This window comes from Notamacropus eugenii, chromosome 2 (genome assembly GCF_028372415.1).
Source record: "Notamacropus eugenii isolate mMacEug1 chromosome 2, mMacEug1.pri_v2, whole genome shotgun sequence".
Taxonomy (NCBI): domain Eukaryota; kingdom Metazoa; phylum Chordata; class Mammalia; order Diprotodontia; family Macropodidae; genus Notamacropus; species Notamacropus eugenii.
The window spans coordinates 301,666,648-301,689,716 of NC_092873.1; the positions used below are offsets into that span (position 1 = coordinate 301,666,648).

A 23,069-nucleotide genomic window follows, 5' to 3' on the forward strand; every position below is an offset into this window, starting at 1 on the left:
CTTAAAGCATCAGTTGCCAATCAAACTCCCAAGCTTATCCTTTACAAGGTATCATTCCATCTTTTACCTTCCCTGACCAAACTGCCTTTCAATTATTATTTGTAATCCTGATAATACTTTGCAATTTCACAGAAAGAAGTGAACCTTTCATTCCATTCTTTCAGTAGTAGCATGCCTATAAAACTATGATGTAAATTATTTGTTCATTTAAGATCCCCAAAGTATCAACTTTCAGAACAAAAGGACATCTTTGCAAACTTAGTTTTAGGAATTAAAAAAAAAAAATGTACAAGAAATATTAAGGATGCAAAATGTTTTTAGGCCAAATTTACCACTGACTTATTTCACTGTTTATAATCTCCAGTGGCTGATCATTGAAAAAAAATTGCAGTGTTTCTGCCAGATTTCCCAACAAGTTTCATCCAGGAAAGCACAAAATTCCCTCGTATTTTATGCTAACATGCCCTGTTCCTACATTATGACATATGTGTACTCTGTAAGAGTTGAAATGAGAGGCAGATGATCTGAGAGCAGTTTACCTGAGTGAAGTTCTCTCCAATTTCAAGCCAAATCAGAGTTTTCTTTTTCACCAAATAATCACGTCAAATAGGTCTTTTTGCAAAGAAGATTTAGCTGTACTTGTAAGTCAAAGTATTGACTTTCTTCTGTCACTACCCTTTGTTTTAAAGAGATGTAGTTAGAGATTTAGTTATTGGGTTTCCTAAGCTTATGTGAGAGAGCCCTGGCCCCTTGTGGCAAGATAATGAAAATTTTTTCCAGCCTTCATAGTTTTTTTGGCAGAGAAAATCCTGTATTATCACAAAATTTAAAAAAAAAAAAACCTTAAATGGTTAAACAAAATCAGTCCCCTGTTCTGGGGAAGCAATTCCAAAATGAATGAAAACAGCAGTTTTCTAAGTCAATCCTCCATTAAGGAATTCTAATAGTGCCAGTGAATGACCTTTTTCCAGGGCTGAGTTAAGTGAAAGTACATGGATGGTTTTCTCATATCATCTAGGACAAAGATGTCAAATACATGGCCCACAATGCTCCTGAGTGAGACCTGACAAAATAAGTTAAAATTCAATAAATTGTAGATGATGTATGTGGTTTTATAAGCCAATATGTGATTGTTATACACTGCTTGGTGGCTTCTGTTTTGAGTTTGAGTTTGACATCAACTGACCTAGAGAGAGATCTCAAGGGAGCGTTCCTCCCTTTGTTTGATCATATGTAATATGTAGTTGCTGGATTACTATCCATAGGACTGGGAGAAAGAATCCCTGAGGGTATGGGGCCAGTTCAGGTAACCCTGTAGTTTGAAAGATGCTGCATTGAGGGATGATCGTGGGGTAATGGTTTGAGTTGTTAGCTCATCTCTGAAATGAGTTTTCATCCCATTCCCCAGATACCCACAGGGATGACTTTCTCAGAGCATTTTATCATGGGCAAGAGACAAATGAGTCCCTCCATGGGAAATGGTCTGAATGTAACTGGAGCTAAGTCCTTAACTCCCATATATCACATCAGCATTAAGCTACCAGAGTGACTTTTCCATGTGACAAAGTGGCCTTTATTTCTATTGTTCCTGCAGGAAATAGTGAAGTGAAGGGAAAAAAAACTGGTAGGGTGGAAATAAAAATATCAGAGTTGTGTCCCATTTCAGTTGATGGAAGAGATTGCAGTGGGGAGGGTGGGGACAGAGCTGTGAAAACAAAATGCACACAGCTATAGAAAATTCCCTAAGGAAACAACTCAAAAGTAGGCTTTGTTCCATTCTTCCTCTGGAATCTGCAAAATGGGATTCCAGAAATGACAATATACATTCCACTGTTTTCTTTCTACTGTGTCTGCAATGTGAAGAGGAGAAGTCAGACATAAAGTGAATATCTGCAAATGTTTGATTTCAATGAATAATGCCAAGAGCAGAGATTTCCCTGTACAGCCCTCCTGATTGTATGAGCAGAATCGGCTTCCCATTCCCTTTGACAGAAGGAAATTCTTCAGGCAAATGAATGTGAACAGCCTCTGGTTGCCTTTTGTGGCCTTTTGAGGTATGTTTGTATAAATATGTAAAAGTGTGTTTGTATGAAATTTGACTTTTTCCATCTCACTTTCCTCACTTGTGCCAGGAGCTTCTTATTTCACTAGCTTTTAACTTAAAACACTTTCCTGGGAACACAAGACTGTTTAGAGAACAGGAAAGGATTTCTTGCTTTCTTTGGGCAAGAAGGAAATGACATTTTATTTATTTTTTTCTTTTTTTTTTGTTTTATTTTATTAAATTTATTTATTTAACTTTTAACATTCATTTTCACAAAATTTTGGGTTACAAATTTTCTCCCCTTTTATCCCCTCCCCACCCCAAACACCAAGCATTTTAATTGCCCCTATGACCAATCTGCTCTCTCTTCTATCATCCCTCTCTGCCCTTGTCTCCGTCTTCTCTTTTGTCCTGTAGGGCCAGATAGCTTTCTATACCCCTTTACCTGTATTTCTTATTTCCTAGTGGCAAGAACATTACTCGACAGTTGATCCTAACACTTTGAGTTCCAACTTCTTTACCTCCCTCCCTCTCCACCCCTTCCCTTTGGAAAGCAAGCAATTCAATATAGGCCAAATCTGTGTATTTTTGCAAATGACTTCCATAATAGTTGTGTTGTATAGGACTAACTATATTTCCCTCCATCCTATCCTGTCCCCCATTACTTCTATTCTCTTTTAATCCTATCCCTCTTCATGAGTGTCCACCTCGAATTGCACTCTCCTCCCCATGCCCTTCCTTCTATCATCCCCCCCACCCTGCTTGTCCCCTTATCCCCCACTTTCCTGTATTGTGAGATAGGTTTTCATACCAAAATGAGTGTGCATTTTATTCTTTCCTTTAGTGGAATGTGATGAGAGTAGACTTCATGTTTTTCTCTCACCTCCCCTCTTTATCCCTCCACTAATGAATCTTTTGCTTGCCTCTTTTATGAGAGATAATTTGCCCCATTCCATTTCTCCCTTTCTCCTCCCAATATATTTCTCTCTCACTGCTTGATTTCATTTTTTTTTTAAGATATGATCCCATCCTCTTCAATTCACTCTGTGCACTCTGTCTCTATGTATGTGTGTGTGTGTGCATGTGTGTGTGTGTGTACTCCCACCCAGTACCCAGAAACTGAGATATTTCAAGAGTTACAAATATTGTCTTTCCATGTAGGAATGTAAACAGCTCAGCTTTAGTAAGTCCCTTATGACTTCTCTTTGCTGTTCACCTTTTAATGGTTCTCTTCATTCTTGTATTTGAAAGTCAAATTTTCTTTTCAGCTCTGGTCTTTTCATCAAGAAAATTTGAAAATCCTCTATTTCCTTGAAAGACCAATTTTTCCCCTGAAGTATTATACTCAGTTTTGCTGGGTAGGTGATTCTTGGTTTTAGTCCTAGTTCCTTTGACTTCTGGAATATCCTATTCCATGCCCTTCGATTCCTTAATGTAGAGGCTGCTAGATCTTGTGTTATCCTGATTATATTTCCACAATACTTGAATTGTTTCTTTCTAGCTGCTTGCAATATTTTCTCCTTGAGGTACAGTTCTCAGCTTAAGCCACCCTCACTCCGATACCTGGTCATTCTCCTTGGTAGGAAAGACCGTCACTCTCAAGTATCAATCATGAACTTCTTCCAACTCATGATGAAAAAGAAAGAGCTTATCCCTTTGATCGCATTTGCGAGTATTGCCAGAGGTGGAGGAGTCTTCATGTCCCTATACTCCCTTGGCAAAAGTGATGTGATTGTTAACAGACACAGAAATCCAGAACAGTGGGAAAATGTGAATCCTTCCCAGCCTCAAAAGCTTTTCTCAATTAACCAAAAATGGGAGCCTGTTGAAGAGCTGGAGACTGTTAAACAGTTGACCAAATGAAGAGTATTCATCTAAAGCACACTCTATGAATCTAGTGGAAACATTTCTGCACAAACTATACTACTGAAACCAGTGTGCAGAAGCGCTTCTGCTACATTTTTAGGGTCTCCCTACATTTTTGGGCTCTGAATAAGGAATTCCATTTTGGATAAAATGTATGTAACTCATTAAAATATTCATGAGGATTTTTTGCATTTATTTGTACTTATGTATTTATTTTGGGGGGCAGCAAATGTATAATGACTTGTAAGATAAATTGTCTACTATAAAAGTGATGCTGTGTTTTTTTTCCTCCAAAGGTTAGGTAAATACTTATTTCATCATTGAATTGATGAGTTATTGGAAAATATATCTAATCAAATATATATATATACTGCTTTACAATTTGAATTTTTGCATTTGAAATACACTTCCATTTTAAAACCCAAATAACTTTTTACACATATCTTTCCAGTTGAAATGTAAATATTATTCCATTCAGTCTAAAAGAGTATTATTTAACTTGATATTTTGAGGGTCTTTGATTTCATTGGTATAGACAGATATAACTCAGAGATATTGCAGGTTCAATTCAGACCACTGCAGTAAAGGAAATATCTCAATAAAATGAATCACATGAATTTTTAAATTTCTCATTGCATATAAAAGTTATGTACATTTTTAATAGTATAATGTAAACATATCTTAATTAAATACTTTATTGCTAAAAAAATATATATATATTTTCTCCTTGACCTGGGAACTCTGGAATTTGGCCACAATGTTCCTAGGAGTTTCTCTTTTTGGATCTCTTTCAGGCGGTGTTCTGTGGATTCCTTGAATATTTATTTTGCCCTCTGGTTCTAGAATCTCAAGGCAGTTTTCCTTGATAATTTCATGAAAGATGATGTCTAGGCTCTTCTTTTGATCATGGCTTTCAGGTAGTCCCATAATTTTTAAATTGTCTCTCCTGGATCTATTTTCCAGGTCTGTTGTTTTTCCAATGAGATGTTTCACATTATCTTCCATTTTTCCATTCTTCTCTCTTTGTTCTGTGATATCATGCTTTCTCATAAAGTCATTAGCCTCCATCTGTGCCATTTTAATTTTGAAAGAACTATTTTCTTCAGTGAGCTTTTGAATTTCCTTTTCCATTTGGCTAATTCTGCTTTTGAAAGCATTCTTCTCCTCATTGGCTTTTTGAACCTCTTTTGCCAATTGAGTTAGGCTAGTTTTCAAGGTGTTAATTTCTTCAACATTTTTTTGGGTCTCCTTTAGCAGGGAGCTGATCTGCTTTTCATGCTTTTCTTTCATCTCTCTCATTTCTCTTCCCAGTTTTTCCTCCACCTCTCTAACTTGATTTTCAAAATTCTTTTTGAGCTCTTCCATGGCCTGAGCCCATTGGGTGGGCTGGGACACAGAAGCCTTGATTTCTGTGTCTTTGCCTGATGGTAAGCATTGTTCTTCCTCATCAGAAAGGAAGGGAGGAAATGTCTGTTCTCCAAGAAAGTAACCTTCTATTGTCTTATTTCTTTTCCCTTTTCTGGGCATTTTCCCAGCCAGTGACTTGACCTCTGAATATTCTCCTCACACCCACCTCGCCTCCTGATCCTCCCAGCCAGCGTTTGGGGTCTGAGATTCAAATGCTGCTTCCAGCCTTAGGGCTTTTGGAGGGGGCAGGGCTGCTATTCAGTGTGAGATTAAGTTCAGGTGCTCAGGTGGGGGCAGGGCCACCTCTCAGGCTCAGTTCCCTCAGGGGGTTTATGCACAGACCTTCCACAATGGATCCAGGCTCCCGCCCGCTTGGGGAGCCCCGTTCTGCAGCCGCCTCTCAGCTTCTACCTCCCGGGGGGCCTGAATTATGGGGGCACCCCACTCCCCTCTCAACCCGCCAAAGAGACTCTCTCACCGACCCCCATCACCTGTGGGTGGAGGGACTTGTGCGGCTGCTGGAGATCCTGTCCCTGAAGCCTGCTCGGATCTGTATCTCTCGGTGCCGCTGCCGCTGCCACAGCAGGTCTGGACTGGGCTCCGCGTCTGCAGCGCGACGGACCTTTTGCGAGAGGTTTGCAGGTCCCTCTGTGGGTGGAGGGACCCGCGTGGCCGCTGGAGAGCCCATCCCTGAAGCCCGCTCAGATCTTTTCCTCTCGGTGCCACGGCCGCAGCAGGGCTGCACTCAGCTCCCAGTCCCGGCGCCCAGTCCGCAGCGCGAAGGACCCCCCACGAGAGGTTTGCAGGTCTCTCCGGAACAGAAATCTCCCTCGCTCCAATGTTCCATGGCCTCTGGGTGCAGAATTCGCCGTGAGTTACTCCCCTGTAGCCGTTCTATGTGTTGTGGGTTCGGAGCTATGTGTATGTGCGTCTTTCTACTCTGCCATCTTGGCTCCGCCCCAGGAAATGACATTTTATTAAATAATGAAGAAACTTGACCCTTGTGTCTTTCCACTATTTCCCCATCCCTGCCCCTTCTTCCAGTAAGTTGTACTTTTTTTTGGTGGCCATAGCGGTTTTTTTGTCTGTTACATCCTTCATTTCAGAACACATGTTTTATTAGTTATTAAATCTGTCAGCAGCTTCAAGTGATGGATAAATGTTCTTTCTATTGGCTCAGTAAAAGTTGACAAGGACCAATAGTAATGATTTGATTTTATTCTGTTTAGGGAAAGCTTAGTTGTTTTTCTTATGTGAGAACCAGCCTTTTGAGCATCTCAGTAAAATTCCAAGCTAAAGGCTTTTTAAAGTAAGAAACAGGAGAAGAGGGGAGTATCTAGTAGGCTCATCTTGGAAGCCTCTAGCTAGAAAGTAGTGATGAAGAAGAAATTATGTGATGTCTCCTTCACACAATTTGGAATGACCATCCTCAGAACCTTTGGTTCCTTCTCCTCCTTAATGAATTAGATTAAAAAAATAGGAAGGATTGAGAGAATCAGATGTTAGAGAGTAAGATCTACTTGAGAGAGATAGCTTGGTGTAGGGCAAAGAGAGCTGGACTCAAAGTCAGTCATTAAGTGTATATTTAGTATCAGACACTGTGCTAAGTTCTGAGTATGGAAAGACAGGTAAAAGATAGCCCCTGCTCTCATGGAGTTCACCATCTAGTGGGGGAATCAACATACCAAAGACCATAGAAACAAAATATATACAGAATAAATTAGAAATAATTTAATTTATTAAATAATTTAACTAACATTAAAAGGGATCAGGATATACTTCTTGTAAAATGTGAGAGTTTATGTAAGAACTGAATGAAGCCAGGGAAGCCAGGAGGTGGATCAGGAGGAGAAGAATTCCAGGTGTGGGGAAACAGGCAGCAAAAATACCTGGGATTAAGAAATGGAGTATCTTGTGTGAGAAACAACAAAGAGGTCAATGTCACTGGATCATAGAGTATGTTGTGGATGAATAAAATGTAAGAAGACTAGAAAGGTAGGAAGGGATCAGGTAAAATATAAAGGGTTTCAAAAGCCAAACTGGATTCTATAGTTGACCCTGGAGTTCAAGTGATAGGGAAATACTCACACCTATGCTTTATGGACAGAGCCAAAAGTCCTAGATTTGCACCACTGTTCTTACTAGCTGTGAAATAAATTCTCCTCTGTGAGCTTTGGATTCCTCTGCAAAACAGATAATACTTGTTCTATTGTATTGTAGATAACACACTATATAAACATGAACTAATCAGCTCTGATACTTCCGGAGGAAACACAGAAAATACTGCTTGTGTCCTGCTTTATGGAGAAAGTAGACCAATGAACAGAACCAGAAATTTGGGAGAAACGGGAGTCTAGATAATTATAATTTATTTAAAATTGAATTATTTAATTATGCTTTTGGGAAGGTGATCATCTTTCTGGAATGCTTCCCAGGATTTCAAGTCTCCCAAAGACTATTAAGATTGTGAATGATAATAAATGAATCAGTGCTACAGAAGAGCAGAGGAAAGTCAGTCATGGAAAGATGTCCTTAAGTAATATACAAGCTTGTAAGACCCCCAGGTTACTAGGAAAAGCAACTGAAGAGACTCGGGAAATAACAGACAACTCAAAGGGACTATTTGAAATTGAAGTTTGCATCTGACACTTTAACTTCTCAGGGAAATGCTCTACCAACAGCATCAGAGTAACTAGATAATGATGTCACCCTCCCAGTGGGAGTAATTATAGGGCGCCATAAAGAAGCCCATGGAAGTTTTCCTGATGTTTTGGCAGGGAATGGGAGCAGGTGATGGTGCAGCTGTTTGGAGGAGGCCCACTCTAGCTTAGAGCAATCACTTACCAAGGACAGCAGAGTGTGGAAATGCAAGGTCCTTTTCCCCTTTTGGACAGTAGTCAAAGTGTTGCTTGAAAATGGAATTCAAGTCCACCTTTTCTGAGATGTGCTAGAATAAGAGGATAGTAATTCAGGAAGAGATAAACTTTGGGATTCATACTGAGTGGGCTGGCCAAGAAAATGTATTGGTGAAGTGATTGCTTCATTAGGAAGTGAATACTTTCTTATTATTTAATTAGAAGCCTAGGACCTCCTTACGGGCAGCTAGGAGATAGAGTGGATAGAGTGCTGGGCTTGGAGTCAGGAAGACTTATCTTCTCGAGTTCAAATCTGGCCTCAGACATCTACAAACTATGTGATTCTAGGCAAGTCACTTAACCCTGTTTGCCTCAATTTCCTCAACTTTGAAATATGCTGGGCAAGGAAATGGCAAACCTCTCCAGCATCTTTGCAAAGAAAACCCTAAAATGACACAATGTAAAAGTGCTCAGGCCTTCTAGTCTAATCTCATTTTATAGAGAAGGAAACTGACTTGCTCAAAGTCATATAAGCCTTAAGCATTAGCAATAGGATTTGAACCTAGGTCTTCTGGCTCCAGAAGCCTTTCCCCTAATATCATGTCAGTTCAAAACATGGAATCCCCCCAACAGTCTTCAGTCATCATGTGGGAAATATCTATTACCTTCAGTTGGCATCTTTTATCGGTAGTCTAAAGTTTTTAAAATGACCCTGAGTGAAGGAGCCCTAAGGAAAGCATCATATGGGAACCTCAGTGTCAATCAAAATTTGGTAAAGATAGTCTGGGACCTGATTCAAGGAGGATTTGGTTATAGAAGTATGACTTAATGCTTTTTATAAAGTGACTAAGCCAATAGCACAGTCCCCTAACTTGGAGTTAAGATACATGTTAGAGGCTTCATTTCAGCCAGGCTCAATCAGGTATTTGTAAAGTGCCTACTCTGTGCTAGCAACTAGCTCGATATTTTTTATACATTCTACTTAAAAAGTATCTCTTCAGGAGAAATCCATCTAAACTTACTGATACCCCAACAACCCTCCAGTCTCTTCGTAAAACAAGAAGAGGGCAGTGTAGTATCTCAGGTAAACAATGGTACTTAGTGACAAGTGAAAGAACTTAAATAAGATTCATCAAGTACAGAAGGCTCCTCCTTTCTCTCTGGTCCCTATTGTTGTTCAGTTGTTTCAGACATGTCTGATTCTTTATGACCCCATTGGGATTCTCTTGGCAGAGATGCTGGAGTGGTTTCCCATTTCCTTCTCCAGCTCATCTGACAGATGAGCAAACTGAGGTATACAAGGTTAAGTGACTTGCCCAGGATCACACAGCCAGAAAGTGTCTGAGACTAGATTTGAACTCAGGAAGATGAGTCTTCTTGACTCCAGGCCTGACCCTCTATGCACTATGTGACTGCCTAGACTCTCCTCACTGACACATGAGGAAACACACTGCCTATACTTATTTGTGTCTAGTAGTAGCCATCTCTAGGGTGAGGCAGGGAAGGGGAAGGAACAAAAATTGCATGACAACTTTATTATGTATTTAAATATATATATATTTATTATATATTTAAATATATATATTATATATTTAAAATATATATTCAAATTGTACACAAGAGATTTGCAGTTTCATATGCAATCATCTTTTTATTATACTGCATTATGGGATTGCATGTTTTAGTTCATAAATTTAAAATTAAATAACTTTAAATTAATTTTCAAAAAAGACACTGAGAAGAAAAGGGTTTTAAACAGGATTAATGAAGGTCATAAAGTAGAGAAGGTTTCTCCTTCCTCTCTGGAGGAAGTTTCAGCCCTAATTTTACAATCACCTATGGAAGTTTCTAGGAGGTGCATCACTAATTATGAAGCCCTATTGAGAAAGAAAAACAATGGTGGACTTTTTGTCTAACTCATACTAATATGACATTTTCCTCTTGTACCATGCTTGAAACTTTTAAAAACATTTTCACATCTTTCTATTTACATAATCAAATATGTGTGTGCACGCACACGCACTTGCACTTTGTATGTATGTTCAAGTTGGTGAGGGAACAACATACTTCAAAAAACTCATAGTTCCCTAAGTTCTGATCTTCCCTCTGCCAATGCAAATAGCAACCCTTAATAGATGATTTTTATAACTTGCTTTCTCAAAATAAAATCCTTCACCTAGTGGTCAGCCTTCTTGAGATGAGTGAGCTTCTCCAAAACAGACACATCTTCTAATGTTGACAAGACATTCCATAAATGAAACCTTTCCAGTCTGGGGTTGGAACGACTAGCCAGCACTTGGACTGTTTTGACTTAGCCTTCAAGGTTACCTCCATCCCAGGACAAGAAAGTAGAAGACAGCCAGATTTCAATAGAACAGAAAACTGCCCTAGAGAGACATTGGATAAACACTATGGCCTGGATTTGATGCAGCTGCAGACCAAGAGTTAACCCTTTCCATGGGTTATCTCATGTGATCCTCACTGAAACCTGGTGAGGTAGGTGTTATTTATTACCTTCATTTTTCAAAAGAGGGTACTCAGGCTGAGAGAGGTTAAGTGACTTGCCTAGGGTCACAGTAGATTCCTGAAGAAGGATTTAAATTCAGGTCTTCCTGAATCCAAGTCCAGTCGGATCAGCAGTAATCCTTGGACCACACGTTGAGAACCAGTGCCCTAGACCATAATCATACTTCCTTAGGAAAATAAAATCATCAAAGTATAATGATTAAAATCTGGTTTTAGATCAGTTCTTCAGGTTTTAGTCTATTTTAGAACTACTGGGGTATTAATAGCTCTTTTTATTTCTAGGCATCTACTGCTAAAGTTTCTTTTTTATCAAGTATATTTAGTTCTATTCAGCATAACCAATTTATTTTAGTTATTTTTAAGTCAGTACAATTTAATTTTGTAAGAAACAATTTTGCTGCTTGAGAGAAGCTTAATGATACAAATTCTCAGGAAAGAGAGTCATACTCTTAAGGACATATGTGAGATGAAAGATGAAGGAAGATGTTATGTTCAGTCATTTTAGTTGTGTCTGACTCTTCATGACCACATTTGGGGTTTTCCTGGCAAAGGTACCTGAGTGGTTTGCCATTTCCTTCTCCAGCTCATTTTACAAGTGAGAATACTGAGGCAGAAAAGGTTAAGTGACTTGCTCAGAGTCACCCAGCATAGAGAGTCCATCTGACATGCATGGGATGAAGCTTCTGGCCTTGAAACTAAGCCTATAGCTTTCAAAAATTATAATAGGCAACCCTGTTTCAGTCATCCCTCTTCAAATGGATTAGATCAATTCCCTTTATGGGAATTATAAAAAGTAAAGTTCCAATTTGTACTGTCTTATGTTGAAAGATAGAACAAAAAGTAAGCATTTCACAAGTACTCAGGAATTCGCTAGCAAAACCCATTTAATTAGGTTACAAAGTCCCTGGAGCGAAAAAGTTGATTCTTCCCCAGGGACCATTCCAGTGAAATAACCCTATGCCAGATTTTCCTGAAAGAGCATTGGTGATCTGTCTGGCTGCTCCTTGTAATGCAAATGTAATCTTTTTTTTAATGATTTTTTTTCAATTACCACTCAATTTTCTTCTGTCCCTCACCATTGAGGGAAAAAAGAAAAGAAAGCCCTTGTAACAAATCTATATAATCAAGCAAAAGAACTTCCTTCACTGGCCATGTCAAAGCAGCATGGTCTATTAAGAGCTGCAGTAGTGTAGCTCAGATGACAAAGCACCACCCTGGGGGAACCTCCACTTAAGGTTCTGTTCACAATAGCTGTTAATCCACCTGGTGCAGGAAAAGCTATGCTGGGAGGGGAGACTCAATGGGAGAGGAATTCTTAGAAAAAATGGGAAATTTACTACTATTCTGTTTTTTAAAGTCACAGAAACCAGGACTTTGCAAATAGATATGGCATCAGGGGACAAGCAACCAGAGTAATGCCATATGTCCTTGTGAACCTCCTTAACCGAGAGTCAACACTTCCCTCGTTAGTCATACTAAGATTTGCTCCAGGGGTGTCCAGTTTCAAGGTGCCATATTCTCATTTCCCAGATGGAAAAGACAAGAAGAGGGTATTTATGAACTGAGATGCCAGAGGAAATGATGATTTCAGTGAAGTAGGTACAGATAGGGGACACTGTCACATTACATTTGTACCAACAAATAAAGGCTCCAAGTATTGAATTTGTTCATCAGAGGACCTGGTTGTCCTATCTTAGTCTTGAAAATTACTCTGAGAGTTTTTGTTTCCCCATCAGTAAAATAAAGGGGATTGGACTGGATGTCAAAAGTCCTTCCAAGTCTATATTCCTTTGTCATTGGAATTCACATCAATTTCTTCAGAGCCAGAAGGTGTTTGTCATCATCACTGGTCATACTCTGATCTAGTCCAGAATGACTGTAGACCCTGATACACATTTGGGGAAACAATGTGACAGACTGGTGATAGGAGAGACTTCACAAAAGCAGTCTCACAGAGCAGCCTGGAGGTTGCCCTGCTGATGAGATAATAGACCAGGCTTGAGAAGGGGAAAGGTTTTCCAATTTGGATTGACTCTCACTTGGGGAAAGAAATACCATGAAGAAGTAGGGACTTACAAGATGAAAGCCCTCAAAGACAAGGGAACTCCAAGGAAGTTTCCATTTCCCCAAAGCAGATGTGTGTGTTTGTCTTTCATTGCCAAAGAAGACCATGCTATCAGAGAAATAATGACATGACTTGCACTTGACTTTATTTTGAGTGAGGGAGGGCTGTGCAGGTCACCAGCCTCACTTCTCTTCCAGAGCCATCTGAATCCAGTGACCACATATTCATCAGGATGACTGGACATGACCCAGGATGAGGCAACTGGGTTTAAGTCACTTGCCTAAGGTCACACAGCTAGTGAGTGTCAAATGTCTGAGGTGAGTTATGGACTCAGGTCCTCCTGACTCCTGCACTGGTAGTCTCTCCACTGCACCACCTAGCTGCCCAAGGAACAGGATAAGGAACACAAGAAGGCATAATAGTATATTATGGAAGGTCTTGGTGGGCTGTCCTCTCTGTCTGTCTGTCTGTCTCTCTCCCTCAGTACAGTGGATAAAGAATATGGCTTAGAATCAGGAAGATTCATCTTCATGAGTTCAAATCTGGCCTCAGATACTTCTGATCTGTGTGACACTGGGAAAGTCAATTAACCCTGTTGGTCTTAGTTCCCCATCTGTCAAGTGAGCTAGAGAAGGAAATGGCAAACGACTCCATTATCTTTGTCAAGAAAGTCCCCAAAGAGGGTCACAAAAAGTCAGATACGAATAAGGCAACTGAAAAATTTTCCCAGGAGAGATGAAGGTGCTAGAAAATTTAAATCCAGTGAAGGTTATAATCAGGGAGGGTCTGAGAGAGTGAGGGAGATGGCATATATGAAGCATTTATACTTCTTTCTTTGTCCTCAAGTGCAAATGCTTGAATGATCTTGACTTGTCCCAGTTCCCTCTTTGGGTCTGGACTTTACCTGGTATTTGGGGTAGCCTGAGATTCTTGGAGGTGGAATCTTGAAGAGCAGTTTTCACTAGCTATCTTTGGAATGTCATTCCTTCAAATGTTAGTATTCCCAAGCAAGTAGAAAAGATAGGAGGAGTTGGGTAGGTAGGTCTATATTGGAGAAATTTACATTAGCAGGCATCAAAAAGCAATGAGGCTTCTTAGGATCTGGTAGGTGTAAGTTAATAGGTAGGTCGTGGTTCCATTTTATTGATGGGGAAAATGAAGTTATAAAGGGTGACAATGACTGAGTTGGGAAGAAAACTCATACTTTCTGCCTATTGGTCAGCATCTGTGTTCACTTGCCTGCTGTAATGGTGAGTAGTACTTCCATAGATCACATCATCAAATAAAATTGGGGGGTAAAACAAAAACAGTTTCCTTGGATTAAGAATAATTAACTACAGCCCTGCATTGGCCATGGCACCGAGAGGAGCAGATCCGAGCAGGCTTCAGGGACGGGATCTCCAGCAGCTGCGCGGGTCCCTCCACCCACAGGTGATGGGGGTTTGTGAGAGGGTCTCTTTGGCGGGTCGAGAGGGGAGTGGGGTGCCCCCATAACTCAGGCCCCCTCGGGAGGCAGCAGCAGAGGCAGGAGCAGACCAAGGCTCCCCAAGCAGGCAGCAGCCTGGATCCATTGTTGAAGGTCTCTGCATAAACCCCCTGAGGGAACTAAACCCGTGAGGCAGCCCTGCCCCCACCTGAGCAGCTGAACTTAATCTCACACTGGCTAGCAGCCCCACCCCCGCCCAAAGCCCTGAGGCTGGGAAGCAGTATTTGAATCTCAGACCCCAAGCGCTGGCTGGGAGGATCTGGAGGCGAAGTGGGTGTGAAGAGAATATTCAGAAGTCAAGTCACTGGCTGGGAGAATGCCCAGAAAAGGGAAAAGAAATAAGACTATAGAAGGTTACTTTCTTGGTGAACACGTATTTCCTCCCTTCCTTTCTGATGAGAAAGAACAATGCTTACCATCAGGGAAAGACACAGAAGTCAAGGCTTCTGTATCCCAGCCCACTCAATGGGCTCAGGCCATGGAAGAGCTCAAAAAGGAATTTGAAAATCAAGTTAGAGAGGTGGAGGAAAAGCTGGGAAGAGAAATGAGAGACATGCAGTCAAAGCATGAACAGCAGGTCAGCACCCTGCTAAAGGAGACCCAAAAAAATGCTGAGGAAAATAACACCTTGAAAAATAGGCTAACTCAACTGGCAAAAGAGGTTCAAAAAGCCGATGAGGAGAAGAATGCTTTCAAAAGCAGAATTAGCCAAATGGAAAAGGAGGTTCAAAAGCTCACTGAAGAATAATTAGCTAGGACAAATTGTCCATCCTAATGAGGAAGAAATGATATAGATATTGTATTCAAGATCTGAAGAAAAGGGAAAGTCAAAAGTTAGTAAGAAAAAGAAAAGATAATTGAGGAAAGTAATTTTTTTAATGCACATAGATCATGCAAGGAGAAGAGAGGCTAGTGACCTTGTATAGCTCTCCCTCACTCAAAACAAAGTCAAGTGCAAGTCATGTCATCATTTCTTTGATGGCATGGTCTTCTTTCACAATGAAGGACTAACACAACAATCTCATTTCCCCAAGGGGTGGAGTCAAAATGGTGGAGTGAGACCAACTACTCAGGTAAACTCTAAGACATACTCCTTCAGATACCTCTAAAAAGAGAATCTTACAAAATTTTTGAGTGCCTGAATCCAAAGGGAGACTGACTGTGGCAGATTTTCAACCTGGGACAGACTAGAAGGTCGAAGGGAAGGATCTGTTGCATGGGGCTGGAGGAGCACACAGGCTGTACTAGCACAGACCCTACCATAGCAAAACCAAGCAGGAAGCCCTGGGCAATTTGAAGCAGCAGCCACACTGAGGAATCTCAAGCATGTCAGCCCAGAACCAGAGTACAGTGAACTGAGAGAGAAGCACAGAACCCCAGACAACTGCAGTACCCATTCCTGAGACTATAAGCCTACAGATTAAATGTCTGTAAGTTACCTACTTGGACTTCCAGGAGTCAAGATGGTGGAGTAATAGGTAAATGCTCTACCATTCCCCTTTTTTACCTTGAAAAACCCATAGAATATTTCCCCAGAAAAAATCCTGGAACACTGGGATCAACCAAGGGGATAAACAGTCTCTTAGCCCATGAGGTTAGGAAAATGGCAAAAGGGAGTCCCTCTTGCTGTGGTTGAAGGGGATCAGTGCAGTACTGGAGCTGTCCCAGACAGCCCCACCTCAGCAAACATGGAGGAGATTCTGAGCCCCAGGGGGGTTAAGCCTGCAATCGTCAATACCAGGACCCCAGGTGTGCCTCAGCACAGCCAGGGGAATAGGGAAGACACTAGTGCAAACAGGGTTCATCAACCACTGAGCCTACCTGTGCTCAGGAAAGGAGACCTCCTGTGATCAGACCAGCCCTCCCCCATACCTCATTCAGCTAACTCCAGGGTATCTCCTGGGAAACTCAGAAAGACTTCACCTGGGCTCTGCTTTTGCACATCAGTCAGCTCAGCACCAGGTAAGCTACAGCATTCTAACTTTCAGGTGAAAGAAGCAGAGGTCACAATACACAAAGCCCCAAGTTCTAAGCACAAGAATGTTGGGGCAGAGTCCCCTGTGCCCCAGAAGCAGACATCCATTTTAAAATTCAGGAAAAGGGTGATCATCAAGAGCAAGAAGCAAACAAGAAAAGATAAGACCATAGAATATTTCTATGGGGACAAGGACCAAAACACAAATACCAAAGAGAGCAGCATTGAGACTGAACTCCCATCTGAAACTTCAGAAGGGAATATGAACTGATCTCAGACCCAAAGAGCATTCTTGGAAGAGTTCAAGAATGATTTTAAAAGCAAAATTGGAGAAGCAGAAAAAAAACTGACCAATGATTTTTAAAATATAAAAAAAGAAATCATGGAAGAATTTAAAAGGAAAATTGGACTAATGCAAAAGGAAACACAAAACCTAACTGAGAAAATTGGACAAATGGAAAAGGAAGTACAACAACTAACTGGAGAAAGTAATTCCTTAAAATGAACAATTGGACAGATGGAAATGGAGATGTAAAAGTTAACTGAAGAAAACAACTTCATAAAAATTAGAATTGGGCAAGTAGAAGCTAATGACTCTATGAGAGATCAAGAATCAGTCAAACAGAATCTAAAGAATAAAAAGATAGAAGAAAATGTAAAATGTCTAATTGGAAAAACAACTGACCTGGAAAATAGATCCACAAGAGAAAAATCTAAGAATTACTCATCTACCAGAAAACCATGATGAAAGAAAAGAGCCTGAACAATATTTTCCATGAAATCATCAAGGAAAACTGCCCAAAAGTCCTAAGGGCACAATAGTCATCAAAAGAATCCACTGTTCACCTTCTGAAAGCGATCCAAAACTAAAAACAGCAAGGAATATCATTGCCAAATTCCAGAATTATCAAGTGAAGGAGAAAATACTGCAAGCAGCTAGTAAGAAACAATTCAAATATTGAAGAGCTACAGTCAGGATCACACAGGACCTTGGAGCTTCTACATTAAAAGATTGAAGGGATTGAAATATAATATTCTGTAAGCAAAGGAGGTAGGACTACAATCAAGAATCTATTGCCCAACAAAATTGAGCATACTATTTTAGGCAAGGAGATGGACATTCAATGAAATAAGGGATTTCCAGACCTTTCTGAAGAACAGACCAGAGCACAATAGAAATTTCTATCTTCAAACACAAGTCTCAAGACCAACATAAAAAGGTAAACGGAGAAAAAAAACTTGATATTCAATATGGGCAAACTGTTTACATCCCTATAAGGGAAGATGATATTTGTTAATCTTGAGAATTGTATATTTATTATGATATTTGAAAAGGATATACATAGATGGAGTAGGTATAAATTAATTGATGTGATGATAAAAAATGTGATTTAAGGGTGCGAAGGGATTGTAACAGGAGATGTAAAAAGAAGGAAGCAGAAAAAGCTAAATTACATCACAGGAAGAGGGAAAGAGAGGAGGGGGATGAGCATTGTCTGAGATTTACTCTCATCTGATTTGGTTCAAGGAGGGAACAACAAACTCAGTTAAGTATAGAAATCTAACTAGCTCTAGGAGGGGAAAGGGGAAAGAAAAGGGAGGAAAGGATAAAAAGGAGGGAAGAAGTAGTAAGAGAAAAGAGGATTAAAATGGAGGGGGACTAAAAGAAGGGAGGGAAGACTGAGGGAGGTAGTGGTCAAAAATTAAAATTCTCTCATGGAGGGGAAAGGAAAAGGGAGAAGTAAAAGCATAAATGGGGGAGGAAAGAGGATGGAGGGAAAGACACAGATAGTAATCATAATTGTGAATGTGAATGAGATGAACTCTCCCATAAAACGGGGATAGATAGCAGAATGAATTAAAAACCATAATCCAACAATATGTTGTTTACAAGAAACACATTTGAAATGGGGAGGGGGCTGTGTGGGAATACACACAGGGTAAAGGTAAAAGGCTGAAGCAGAATATACTATGCTTCAGCTGGTTTAAAAAAAGCAAGGGGAGCAATACTAATCTCAGACAAAGCAAAAATAGAAATAGATCTAATCAAAAGAGATAAGGTGGGGGGAGGAGCCAAGATAGTGGAGAAAGATGCACATATGCCAGTTCTTACCCCACAGCCCATAAAATTCCTATAAAGAAGAACTCTCAACAAATTCTAGAGCAGCAGAAGCCACAGAACAACGAAGTGGAGGAGATTTCTATCCCAGAGAGACCTGAAAGACTGACAGGAAAGGTATATCACACAGCGGACATGGAGCAGAGAGCCTAGCCCTGCCTTGGCCACGTGACACCAAGAGGAGCAGATCCCAGCAGGCTTCAGGGGAAGAATCTCCAGCAGCAGCACAGATCCCTCAATCTACAGGTGCCAAAGGTCAGTGAGAAGGTCTTTCTGGCTGCCTGAGAGAGGAGCAGGGCATCCCCATAACTCAGGTCTCCTCAGGAGGCAGCAATAGAGGCAGCAGTGGACTGGGCTCCCAAAGCAGTTAGAAAAGATTCAATATAAGGCAAAAAATTTCCATTTCAAGAAAACGTATGTAATAAATACTACACACTGTTTTCAGAGCTGTCCATATATTCTTTGCTTCCTAGTAGATGTTCTTTTGTTTTCTACTGTGTACTTTTTACTTTATTTTTTTCCTCCTTCCTTCCCCCCTCCCCCAGAAGGCACAATTGAGTGTGGAAATTTCATGTAGACATATATGTCTATATGTATATATATATGTATATATACATTAAACACACATTTATATGCACACACATATATATGCACATATACACATATGCATAGATATCTGTAATCATACCCATGTATACATATATATTCATACACATATAGGTAAGCTACATACTATGCTTATTTCTACTTGTGCTCTGTTTCTCTGAAAGTGGATAGCATCTTTTTTATAAGTCCAAATCTTTCCACACTTTTCTAAATCCACCAGCTCATCATTTCCCACACCACAACAATATTCCCACTTTACACTGCCTGCTTATTTTCAATAGTTTAAAACAATATTGATTGATATGGCTAACACATACTGTAGTTTCCCCTTTTTGGTCTTTTGATTAATTCTATTTTAGCTTTAACTTTATCTGAGATCATGATTACTACCTCTGCTTTCTGTTTTTACATAATAAAGTCTACTCCTGACTTTTATTTTACATATGTGTGAATCTCTCATTTTTATAGACTTTCTTGAAAGTAACATATTGTTGAATTCAAATTTTTAATCTGCTGTTTCCATTTTACAGGTGAATTCACCCCATTCACATTCTAGATTATAATTATTTATTTATTTTCCTCACTATCCTTATTCTTATCCCTCCTCACTTCTCTGCTTTACTTCTACCTGCTACTTTTCCCTTCTGCTGGTTACCCCACCCCCCTTCACGAATCCCTCCCTTATCCTCTCCCCTGACCCTACCCTCTTCCGCTCTTGTTTCTGTTTGAATTTGGAAGATTTTTATATCTTGCAAATATATCTGTTGTTCCTCTTTATCCCATTCCTGTTCTTCTACACAACTTTCTACACCCACCTACTCTCTCCCCCTCTTATTTCTTTATAAATTTAGAACACTTTTATACCCTTCCAAATGTATATATTGTTCTTTCTTTCACCCAAATCTGATGAGTAGGTTCTCTCTAAGAATCCCTCCTTGTGCTCTTCCTACTCTGTATACCTTTATCCTCTTATTTCTTTCTGAATATTCCCTTGTAGATATTTATGTATTGTTACCTCTTTAACTCATTCCCAAGGAGATCAGGGTTGTAGAACTAGCAGCCCTGCTCCCCCATCTCGTTCCTCTGTAGCAATTCTTCTTCTTCCATCTCATTTATATGAGATAATTACTCTTTTTGCCTTTTCTTATACCACTGTGCTTTTAAAAATCACATCATACTCAGCATTACCATAATCTTTCTTTTGAACTACCCAATCACTAATAACAATTTCAGACATACGGTTTACATTTCCATGTATAAGAAGTAAACAATCTGTCCTCATTGAGTACCTTGTAATTTATTCTTTAATGTTTACCTTGGATCTTATGTGTGAAACTTTTTATTAAGTTCTGTTCTTTTTGCAAGAAAATCCTGAAAGTCTGTCAACTCATTGAATATCCATTTTTCTTATTCAGAATTATATTAACCTTTGCTGGGTATTATACTTCCAGTCACAATCCCAGTTCTTTTGCTCTTTGATATATAGTGTTCCAAGACATGCAGTCTTTTAGTGTAGCTGCTACTAGGACTTGTGTGATTCTAACTGTGGCTTGGCCGTTTTTAAGTTGTTTTTTTTTCTTGTTGCTCATAGTATTTCCTCCTTAACTTGCGGATTCATGAATTTTGCTATGATATTTCTGTAGGTTTTCCTTCTTGAATCTCTTTCATGTGGTGGTCAGAGAATTTTTTCTATTTAAAATTTCCTTCTTGATCTAATGCAGACGCATTAATAGTTTTCTTTATTTTATTATTGTTATCAAGGTTCTTTTTATATCATAACTTTAAGGTAATCTGATTATGCTTATGTTGTCTCTTCTTGATCTATTCTCTAGATCAGTTGTATTTTTTTATGAGATGTTTCACATTCTCTTCTTTTTTTTCATTCTTAATATTTTGTTTTATTATTTCTTGGTCTCTTCTAACTTTGCTGGCTTCTCCTTGCCGAGTTCTAATTTTTAAGTTGTTTTCTTCCTTAACATTCTGGATCTCCTTTTCCAGTTGGTTGACCTTCTTTTCATAATCATGTTTTTATTGGATTGTTATAATTTTTTTTAGTTTTACTCCAACTTCGCTTTTTGATTTTTGAAGTCTTTTTTGAATTCTTCTATCAATTATTTTTGGGCAATTAACCATTTGAAGTTATTCTTTGCTTCAGTATGCTACTCTGAAGAAGAACCCTGGTCTTCTCGGTTCCCATAGTAACTGTCTATGATTGGATTCTTTCTCCTTTGCCTACTCATTTTTTGAAAAAGAATTAGCAGCTTGTTATTATAATCACCTGTAATACTGGGGTTTGGTGAGTGTTGCTTGTGGCCTCAGATCCTTCTGACTGTAATTTTTTGAACTTTGCCTAGAGCCCAACCTCTGCAATCCTTTCTCCCTCCAAGCCACAAGTAGGACCCCCAGGCACACTATGCTGGAAATGCTCTTGCTTCCTGATAACTTTGCAGTGGCTATAACTTTCAGTTCTCCTCTATGTCCTGGAATGAAGATCAAGGACTCAGCTCTCCTGTTAAGTGTCCACAGGCACCAGCATCCCTGCCCCACTGCTTCTGTACTCACCTCGTGTATACTGGTTCCTTCTTGCCAAAGACTGTATCTTATCAGCACAGCTGGACTTGGCATGCCTTGTCAGCAGGGGCCACGTTAACCTCTCCTTCCCCCCAATCCTAATCCAACTCTCCACTTTTGTCCAGGAGGTGAATATTCCTGTGGCTGAGCCTGAGGCTACCTTCAAACCCAGCTGCTCCCTGGGCTTGTTGTTTGTTCAGAGGAGATAACCTGGAGGTGTTTATACTTCACTCCTCAGAACCTCCAGGGATTTTTCTTTGGATCTTCTCCAATTGTCACAAGAGGAACACTGTTCTACCTGTGTCTATTTTCGCTGCTCTGTGTTCACTCTGAGGCACTATTTGTCTTGTTTGGGGAACAAATATGGAGAAGTTGGAATTTTCTAAACTGTTCTGACATCTTCCCAAAATTCTCTTTTTTTCTTAATAAGTGGGACTCATAGACTTTCCATATTGCCTGAAATCTCAGCCTAATTTGTTCAATAGGTATGCACAAATTCTACTCATATCTCCTCCCCCTGAAACCTCCCAAACACACACACAATTGGGGCAGCTAGGTGGTACTGTGCAAAGAACATGGGGCTTGCAGTCAAGAAGATTCAACTTCCTGAGTTCAAATCTGGCTTTAGACACTTACTTGCTGAGCAGCCCTGGACAAGTTACTTCACCCTGTTTGTCTCCATTCCTCTTCTTTTAAATGAACTGAAGAAGGAAATGGCAAGCCACTCCAATATCTCTGTCAAGAAAATCCCAAATGGGGGTCACGAAGAGTCAGACAAGACTAAAATGACTCACCATCAGCAAAAAATTCCATCCAAGGATCTTAGAACCTCATAGTTAAACTTCCCTTCATAGTATAAATTGTCTTTATAAAATTCCAGAAGGTGATCATCTATCCTCTGGCCAATCAGCCAATTATACTTCAGGTAAACTATTAACAAGTCTAATCCCTATAAATGGAGGCCAAATATGTTTCCTTGTAACTCCCATTTAATTGGGAGTTACATCCAAGCTCCAACAGATTAAGTCTAATCCATTTTCTGTAGGAGAGTACTTTCAATATTTGAAGACATTGACCATCCTTTAGTAATCCTCTCCAACTCCATCTTCTCTCCTCCAGGCTAATCAGCCTCAGTCCCTGCAGCTGATGCTCCTAAGACATACTTTTAAATCCTCTCACCATTCTGATTGCCTTCTTCTGGAGGTTATTGCTGAACACCAAACTCTAGATTTACTCTAATCAGGGTAACTCATAATCAAACCACCACCTTCCTCTTTCTCAACACTAAGCAGCCTAAGTCAGACATATTCCCTCCTTGTGAGCCTGCAATACATTAACATTCTCCACCCCTCCCAACTCCTGACGTTTTCAATCACACTATTTTCTAGCCAGAATAACTCCCACTCTCTTATGTGTGCTGTTAAATTTTTGTAACACAAGAGCCACACTTTACATGTGTCTTTACTACTGCTTTTCATTGGATTTAGTCCCTTGTCTCAACCTCTGGAGACTTTTGGATTCCAATTCTTTTAGCTGGAGTTGTCAGTCC

General features: G+C 39.9%; 1 long non-coding RNA gene across 1 annotated transcript in view; it reads right to left on the minus strand.

The window, feature by feature from the left end:
• The window catches only part of LOC140523927 (uncharacterized), a 31,821-nt gene extending 15,540 nt beyond the window's left edge, over nucleotides 1–16,281 (minus strand). Inside the window, exons 1-2 of the long non-coding RNA XR_011973516.1 lie at nucleotides 16,071–16,281; nucleotides 8,162–8,264 (exon numbers count right to left, since the gene is read on the minus strand). This is a non-coding gene — a long non-coding RNA (uncharacterized lncRNA). The remainder of the gene's footprint in view (nucleotides 1–8,161; nucleotides 8,265–16,070) is intronic.
• Nucleotides 16,282–23,069: the final 6,788 nt, after the last annotated feature.